Here is a 9621-nt window from a genome sequence, read left to right as displayed (position 1 = left end):
GGAAGGGATGCGCCAGTGTTTGGTTTTCGTGGCCCTTCCTTACATGCCCAGAGAAATGCCGATCGCCACTTTGGGATCAGGAAGCAATTTTCCTCCATGCCAGATTGGCCAGGGATCTTGGAGGGGCTGTGGCTCAGTGGCAGAGCATCTGCTTGGTATGCAGAAGGTCCCAAGTTCAATCCCCGGCATCTCCAGTTAAAAAGACCAGGCACCAGGAGATGTGAAAGACCTCTGCATGATACCATGGAGATCTGCTGCCAGACTGAATAGACAATACTGACCTTGATGGACTAAGGGTCTGATTCAGTATATGGTACATGACACATGAAGCTGCCTTATACTGAATCAGACCCCTGGTCCATCAAAGTCAGGATTGTCTTCTCGGACAATACTGGGACCTCTGCCAGAGTCCCAGTATTGTCCGAGTAGACAATCCTGACATTGATGGACCAGGGGTCTGATTCAGTATAAGGTACATGACACATGAAGCTGCCTTATACTGAATCAGATCCCTGGTCCATCAAAGTCAGGATTGTCTACTGGGACAATACTGGGACTCTGGCAGAGGTCTTTCCCATCACCTATTTGCGTAGTCCCTTTAACTGGAGATGCCGGGGATTGAACCTGGGACCTCTTGCATGCCAAGCAGATGTTCTACCACTGAGCATCTTCAAGTGTGCCATCATTCCATCGCTGGCGAGCTCCCCTGCCACCAGCAAACCCCCCTGCCAGTCACTTGGCCCTACAATTAACAATAAACCTGCGCTCTAACAGTATCAACTATCAAGAATATGTAAGCACGTAGGCTCATTCAATAACATCAACAACTTCCTGTGTATTCAGTTTTATATTTTTTTCTTTAACAGAATCAATCACAACAAGTATTCTATCTAACTTAACCTAAATGCACAGTAACATCAAAATTGATACAGCTCAAGATTGATATAAACGTTCCAAAAGATTGATGCAAACGTTCCAAGATCATAGAAACGAGTTCTGCATGCAAGTGCAGCAAAAATGAAAGGCCATTAAGAAATGAAACCGAGGACATCGTCCTGTCAAGTAAACAATCTCCCCGGCTGGAGAAAACTACTCAGTGCGAGTCAGCAGTTGCCCATATGATCCAAGACATAGGAAGGGAACCTCCTGGGCTGGAGATGGCAAGGACACGTGGTCCATCCCAGTTTACGTGTTTCAAACTTTCTTCAGCTTGCCAGTTAGCATTTATTTTTCCTTAGGAATTAAGACTGCTCTTCCACCACGCTCTGAGTCAATTTAACTTAGCCGCTCTTTACAATCACGCATTGTGCTGCTAGTCTGGCTGCTGCTTTGTGCGCTGTAAAATTAAACACCTTTCTAAAATTTACACAAATAAAATCATTTCTACATAATTACATATTGACTACGTAAGGCTCACTTACCGCACTTTGCTGTGTCAATTGTTCTGGCGGGAGGAATCCTCCCCGCGTGTCCGTTGATGTACTTTTTATCATTTACAGCTGTGGATTACATGCCTGCACGGCAAAGTACTCTTAAAGGTACATTACACATTAAATGTAACAAGATAGGTCGAATTCTGTGTTCAGGCCACTTGGAATCAACGTTTCAAAAAGAAAGATAAATTTCATTTCTTGTCTAATTAATATTTTTCGGATATCCTGAGATTGAAAAGGTTTAGGGCGATATTGCCATAAAACAAAACAAAAAACCCACGTAAGTCCCTATCAGAATGGCCATGAGTAAGGAAGTGCTCTACAACCGGGGCGTCTTTCGTACCCGCCCTAATTCTTGTGCAATGCTCCCCTATCCTAAGCCTGACTTGTCGAATTGTGCTCCCCACGCACATCTTAGAGCATCCACAAATCAATGCGTAAACCACCTGATGCGAGCTGCAATTAGAAAATTGTTTTAAAGTATATGGAAAATTACCTGTTGAGGAGGAGACTTGTTTGATCGGAAGGCTAAACGGACAGACTGAACATGATCCACAGGGATGGTGTCCCGGTCTCATGTTTCTGGCGGGTTTGCTATATAGATCTGTTTTCACCAAAGAGTCTCTAAAAGTGCATTATTCGGCATGTGCCCTATGTTGCTGCTTTGCCGGCCACCCTACTGCATTACCAACATAAAACTAATCCTTTAGAACTTCACATATAAAATTATACTATTTTGCATATTTATGAAATTTTAAAGTATACTTAGTTTTCTACAAGCAAAACTGCAAATACACCCAATAATAAACATACACAGAGATTGCAAACTGCTGTACCCTAGGTTACCATTGGAGAGGCAGGAAAAGAAACAAACATTAAACATAACAACTTTGTCTAAAGAACAGAAAGTGTCTGATTTAGACAGAAACATACAAGCTTAGCAGGACCGCAGAATACTTGGACGGCGCATTTATACTGCTGAAAAGACAGATCTCTTCAACAGAGCAGTATCAGTATACAATTTGTAGCAAATGAAGAGTGGATAAAAATTAATCTCATTTAAACAATAAACGCATTGTTGTATACGTCTTGTGTGGCAGATTATTTCACATCAGGATCTTTACACTACACATTTTGAACGAGTAATATCTTGCCATTCAAAGAATTCATCTCTTTTCAGAGGAGAAAATATTCATTTGGAACTCCTCGAAGTTTCCAATTTTTACAATGGAAAAAAAAAAAAGTTCAACAGTGCAATCCTGAAACCATTGAAGCCAATAAGCCTAGAATGTGTGTAACTGTTTAGAACTGTGCTGCAGGTCCGGTGGGGGTCCATGCTCCCCCCCCCCACCGGGCTTTCACATCTCTAACCATGAACATCCAGCTAAACCAGAAGAAGAGTTTGTTTTTATATGCCGACTTTCTCTATCACCTAAGGGAGAATCAAACCAGCTTACGATCACCTTCCCTTCCCCTCCCCACTACAGACACCCTGGGAGGTAGGTGGGGCTGGGAGAGCTGTGACTAGACCAAGGTCATCCAGCTGGCTTCATGTGGAGGAGTGGGGAAACAAATCCAGTTCACCAGATTAGCCTCCTCCGCTCATGTGGAGGAGAGGGAATCGAACCCGGTTCTCCAGACCAGAGTCCACTGCTCCAAGCCACCGCTCTTAATCACTGCACCACAGTGGCTGATCATCTCCTTATCCATCAAGGGGGGAGTTTAAAAAAACAACAAAATTTAGAAACCGCAAGAGGTTGGCACAGTGCGTTTATTTCATTTCTTTTTGTCAGCTCGGCTTCCCATGCAGGTTTTCTCCATTTCGTTCCCTTCCGGCCGGCCGGCCAGAGCTCCCAGCTCACACGATGCGCTCTGAAATATGAGCTCAGGCTCAGGAGAGGGAGCAGCTCAGGTTGGAAACCTTACATCATCCTCCCTCAAAGATGCAGCAGAAGGAGGAAGTGCACGCAGGGGAAGGAGGCGTGCACGCAGAGGGGATCGACTGCCCCCTTGCAGAAGTGTCGTTGGCTATGGAGCTGCTAGGACCGCCCAAGAAACTTTCTCACCCGGGCCATGGAGAAACGTATTGGTCGGCTAATTTTTAAGTTGATGATTTTGTCTGGCCAGCGAATGATGTTATTAATATCCAAATGGCCCTTGGCGGAAAAAAGGTTCCCCACCCCTGCTCTACCACTTAAGGGAGAATCAAACTGGCTTGCAATTGCCTTCCCTTCCCCTCCCCACAACAGACACCCCGTGAGGTAGGTGGGGCTGAGAGAACTGTGACCGACCCGAGGTCACCCAGCTGGCTTCATGTGGAGGAGTGGGGGAAAAAATCCAGTTCACCAGATTAGCCTCCGCCGCTCATGTGGAGGAGTGGGGAATCAAACCCGGTTCTCCGGATCAGAGTCCACTGCTCCAAACCACCGCTCTTAACCACGACACCACGCTGGCTCCTGTAGCTTCCATTACTGTTGACATTTTGAATGTGCACTCTTTAGAAAAGCCCCTTTTTTGGGGGGGGGGGGCTCGCAGGATTAAATTCTTTTGTACTTCAACGACACACAAAAAAGGGCAGCTCAAAATGAGCATCTTGCTCCGGAGGTAGTTCAGAGAAACCCAGCTGGCTGGGGTGAAAAGGAGACCACAGCTTCCTGTGTGTGTGTGTGTGTGTGTGTGTGTGTGTGTGTGTGTGTGTAAACTGCTGCCAAGTCAGAGCTGACTTATGGTGACCCCGTAGGGTTTCCAAGGCAAGAGACTAACAGAGGTGGTTTGCCATTGCCTGCCTCTGCATAGCAACCCTGGACTTCCTTGGTGGTCTCCCATCCAAGTACTAACCAGGGCCAGTCCTGCTTAGCTTCCAAGGTCTGATGAAATCAGGTTAGCTTGGGCCATCCGGTTCAGGGCAATAGACAACAGAGGTGGTTTGCCATTGCCTGCCTCTGCATAGCAACCCTGGACTTCCTCGGTGGTCTCCCATCCAAGTACTAACCAGGGCTGACCCTGCTTAGCGTCTGAGATCTGGATGTGATCAGGCTAGCCTGGGCCATCCAGGTCAGGGCAATAGACAACACAGGTGGTTTGCCATTGCCTGCCTCTGCATAGCAACCCTGGACTTCCTCGGTGGTCTCCCGTCCAAGTACTAACCAGGGCCGACCCTGCTTAGCGTCTGAGATCTGGATGTGATCAGGCTAGCCTGGGCCATCCAGGTCAGGGGAAAAGACATTCAGAGGTGGTTTTGCCATTGCCTGCCTCTGCACAGCGACCCTGAGCTTCCTTGGTGGTCTCCCATTCCGAAGGAGAAGAGTTGGTTTTTATACGCCGACTTTCTCTACCATTTAAGGGAGAATCAAAGCAGCTTACCATCCCCTTCCCTTCCCCTCCCAACAGACACCCTGGGAGGTAGGCGGGGCTGAGAGAGTGTGACTAGCCCAAGGCCACCCAGCTGGCTTCACGTGGAGGAGTGGGGAGACCATCCCTGTTCACCAGATTAGCCTCCGCCACTCATGTGGAGGAGTGAGGAATCGAACCCTGGTTCTCCAGAGGCCACTGCTCCTAACCACTGCTCTTAACCACTACACCATGCTGGCCGATCCTGCTTAGCTTTTGAGATCTGATGAGATCAGGCTAGCCCGGGGCATCCAAGCCCTTCGCTTCTGGAATCCAGGAAGGTGGGGAGATGCATCAGTCAGAGGAATTAAAAGAACAGAAGGCTTAAGAACGAAATAGTTTCTCTCTCTCTCTCTCTCTCTCTGTGTGTGTGTGTGTGTGTGTGTGTGTGTGTGTGTGTGTGTGTGTGTGTGTGTGTGTGAAGCGTCGTCAAGTTGCCAATTTACGGCAACCCCGTAGGGTTTTCAGTATTCTCTGTGCCAGCATTTACTTGGTTAACCCTTGAAACGCTTGCTACAGTGGGAACGCTGAGATTAAGGAAGAGCAGATCACAACCACCCTATAAGGTTGTCCAGCCCTACTATTTCCATAGTACTACAGACGGGGGCGGGGGGTGCCAAGTCCTATGACCGCCCTGTAAAGTAGTCTAGCACAGGGCTTCTTCAACTTTTTCCACTCGCAACCTCTTTGCGCCCAAGAAATTTTTACGCAACCCCGGGTATATAGGTCTATAAAATAGGTATACAGATCAAAGATTTACTGATAATAAATCATAAAGAAATGTATTTTAAAACAATTCTTTGGTGTGTATAATTTTACCATTTATTAAAAAATTTCGCAACCCCCACATTCAGTTAGGCGACCTCATATGGATAGCGACCCACTGTTTAAGAAGTTTGGTCTAGCCCCATTATTTCTACAGGATGCAGAAGAGGAGGGGGCGGTTTACGACAGCCCAGTAGTGTAGGCTGGAACCAACCGCCAACCCTGCATACAGGCATAGAGTGTGGTTTACACCAACCTGGTAAAACAGTACTCCGTTGTCAATAATGCCCTAGGATTGCCAACTCCGGTCTGGGAAATTCCTGGATATTTGTGGGTGGGGTCCAGGGAGGGCCGAGTTTGGCGAGGGGGCTCGGTAGGGATGCGATGCCATAGAACCCACCCTCCAGAGGAACTGATCTCCAGAGGAACTGATCTCCGTCACCTGGAGATTAGTTGGAATCCTGGGTAGATCTCCAGGCCCCATCTGGAGGGTGGCAACAATACCTCTGTGGACCCTGCTCAATGGAAAGGGAGCATACAAATGTTTGCAATAACAATATCCATAGGGTGGGGGGTGGACCAGAGAATGCTTCTCGACAACCCTGCAGTGTAGTCCAGTGGTGTGCATAATATTCAATATTGCAGGATAGGGGGGGGGGGACAAAACTGAGAGGCCGTGGCTCAGGGGTAGAGCCTCTGCTTGGCATGCAGAAGGTCCCAGGTTCAATCCCCGGCATCTCCAGTTAAAGGGACCAGGCAAGGAGGTGATGATAAAGTCCTCTCCCTGAGACCCTGGAGAGCTGCCGTAGACGGACGAGGGTCTGGTTTAGCATAAGGCAGCTTCATGGGTGTTCGAAACCACAACATCCCTGCAGAGCTGACCCCCCCATCCCTCTTCCAGCGCCTCCCTGCTCCACCAGGGCCATTATTTCTACAGGATGCACTAACAACATCCCTATGGCAGAGGCAGAGGGGCGAACCTGAGAATGCTTCTCGACAACCCTGCAGTGTAGTCTGGTGGTATTCATATTATTCCACCTCGCAGGTTAGTGGAGGAAAGGGGCTGGGCGGAGACCAAACCACGCCATCCCTGCGGGGTTGACCTGCCCACCCCTCCCAGCACGTTTCCTCGCGAGTAAACCCCACGGGTTTATAGCCCCACAGTGTTTCCAGTCTGGGACCAGAGCCTCCCGCCACTGGGGACCCTCCCCGTGACCTCTTCCAGCACCCCATTATTTCTAGAGGATGCAATAACAATGTCCACATGGCAGAGACGGGGAGGGGGGGCGGACCAGAGAACGCTTCTCGACAACCCTGCAGTGTAGTCCGGTGGTGTGCCTATTCTTCCATCTCGCAGGTCAGTGGAAGAAAGGGGACGGGCGGAGACCAGACCACGACGTCCCCGCAGGGTCGACCCGCCCACCCCTCCCGGCACGTTTCCTCGCGAGTCAATCCCCACGGCTTGACACCCCCACGGGGTACCCAGCCTGGGACCGGAGCTTCCCGGCCGGCAGGGGTCCCTCGCCCGCCCGCTCCCTGGATGGGGGGGCGGACCAGAAGAACGCTTCTCGACAACCCTGCAGTGTAGCCCGGGGGCGTGCAGATGATTCCATACCGCAGGCTGGGGGAGGGCGGGGGCCACCCCACGCCGCCCCTGCCGGGTGGACCCGCCCACCCCTTCCTGGCGAGTAAGCCCCACGGGTTGAAATCCCTCCCGGCGGGCAGGCAGGCAGGGGACCCTCCCCACGCGCTCCCCGGCAGAGGGGGCGGACCAGAAGAACGCTTCTCGACAACCCTGCAGTGTAGCCCGGCGGCGTGCCTATTCTTCCATCTCGCAGGCCAGTGGAAGAAAGGGGACGCGCGGAGACCAGACCACGACGTCCCTGCAGGGTTGACCCCTGGCTTGAAAACCCCCCCGGCTTGAACCCCCCCCCCCCGCCCGGGAGGGCTCCCCACCCGGCGCGCTCCTCCGCCCGGGCCGCGCTTACCGTGGCGGGGCTGGGCGGCGGCGAGCGCGGCGGCGCCGCAGAGCAGGGCGAGCAGCAGGCGGGCCATGCCGGGGACTCCCGCCGGGGGGCGGCGGCGGCGCTCCTAGGGCCCGGGGGGCGCCCCGGGGCGGCCGGGGGCTGCGGAGCGCACCGGCGCCGGCGGCATGGCGCATTGGGCAGCCCGCCGCCTTTCGCTTTCGCTTTGGCGCGCCGGGAAGGAGGGCAAGGCAAGGCAAGGCAAGGGAAGGAGGGACCCGCCGGCCGCCCTCCCCCTCCGCACCCCGAGACCCCCCAGACCCGCCCGGCCGCGTCCACACGTGCCCGGAGAACGCGCGGTCGCAATCCTGGGGGCTCGTGGGGACGCGTCCTCGGGGGGAAGGGGGGGCTGGCTGGCTGGCTGGCTGGCCGGATGCCAACTTCCAGGTTTTTGTTTTTTTTTTAATACATATTTTTAATTGGTTCTCCGTCTTAAGTAAGGGGACAGGGGAAAAGGGAAAGCGGAACCCGTCGGTTCCACAAAAGTTCACGTTAAAAAAAAAAACCCCAAATGCATCGTTCGACCCCCTTGTCGGTTTTCAATATTACAGTCATTTATTAATAAAGGGGATTGGACCGTCAACTTCACTTTCTTAGGACTTATGAGGTTTTATTATTATTTTTTAGTTTTAATATATTCATAAAAGGAATTCCATTTGTCTTCATTTGCTTTTATGAGTGTCTTTTTGTAGTGTTTCTGTAAGGCGCGCCGTTGTTGCATATTCGTCAGCTTTATCAATCCAAGTTTCGATTTTTGGTATTTTATCTGTTTTCCACCGTGATGCTAACAAACTTCCAGGGTTTTTTGACTTTATTGGGAGCTGCTCTGGCTATTGGGAATCTGTGGCTCGGAGGGATTTGCCCTCGTTTTTATTTCCCTGTAAGGATTGCGATCAGCTGATGAAGCCTGTGGCGAAACGGGAATATTGGATCTACACGACACGTCCTGACTTTCCATCTCTTCTTCGGCTGTCTTCATCGGGGACTTCCATTGTCTACCTTCTACATTGACAATTTTGCAATACAAATAGGATCTAAAGTGTACTTACCTTGGAAGGAAGAATCTATCAGTCTGTTTTGCATATTTGTGTGTATATTGTATATATATTGTTCGTCGTTATCTTAGAGTTAAGTATTCACTTGTCACCTTGCACTTTTAATATAATTGTGTTGCACAGAGATTTGTGGGCTGGTTTTGTTTTCTAACTTCCAGGTGGTGGCTGGAGCTGTCACAAACACCTCGAATCATACAGTTGGAAGGGACCGCCAGGGTCATCTAGTCCAACCCCCTGCACAAAGAATTTCCTGCATTGTGCAGGGGGTTGGACTAGATGACCCTGGTGGTCCCGTCCAAGTCTAGGATTCAGTAGAAGGCAGCTTCAGGTGTTCATCACAGTCAGTATTGTCTCCTCAGACCAGCAGCAGCTCTCCAGGGTCTCAGGTTGAGGTCTTTCACATCACTTACCTGCCCTGGTCCCTTTAACTGGAGATGCCGGGGATTGAACCTGGGACATAAGAACATAAGAAAGGCCCTGCTGGATCAGACCAAGGCCCATCAAGTCCAGCAGTCTGTTCACACAGTGGCCAACCAGGTGCCTCTAGGAAGCATGCCAAGCAGATGCTCTACCACTGAGCCACAGCCCCTCTCCATGGCTCTCCAGGGTCTCAGGTTGAGGTCTTTCACATCACCTACCTGCCCTGGTCCCTTTAACTGGAGATGCCGGGGATTGAACCTGGGACCTTCTGCATGCCAAGGAGAGGTTCTACCACTGAGCCACAGCCCCTCTCCATGGCTCTCCAGGGTCATAGAATCATAGAGTTGGAAGGGACCACCAGGGTCATCTAGTCCAACCCCCTACACAATGCAAGAAATTCACAGCTACCTCCCCCACACACACCTCCAGCGACCCCTACTCCATGCCCAAAAGATGGCCAAGATGCTCTCCCTCTCATCATCTGCCTAAGGTCATAGAATCAGCATTGCTGACAGATGGCCATCTAGCTTCTTC

The sequence above is a fragment of the Euleptes europaea genome, chromosome 3, assembly GCF_029931775.1.
Source record: "Euleptes europaea isolate rEulEur1 chromosome 3, rEulEur1.hap1, whole genome shotgun sequence".
Taxonomy (NCBI): Eukaryota; Metazoa; Chordata; class Lepidosauria; order Squamata; family Sphaerodactylidae; genus Euleptes; species Euleptes europaea.
This window is presented reverse-complemented; position numbering follows the sequence as displayed.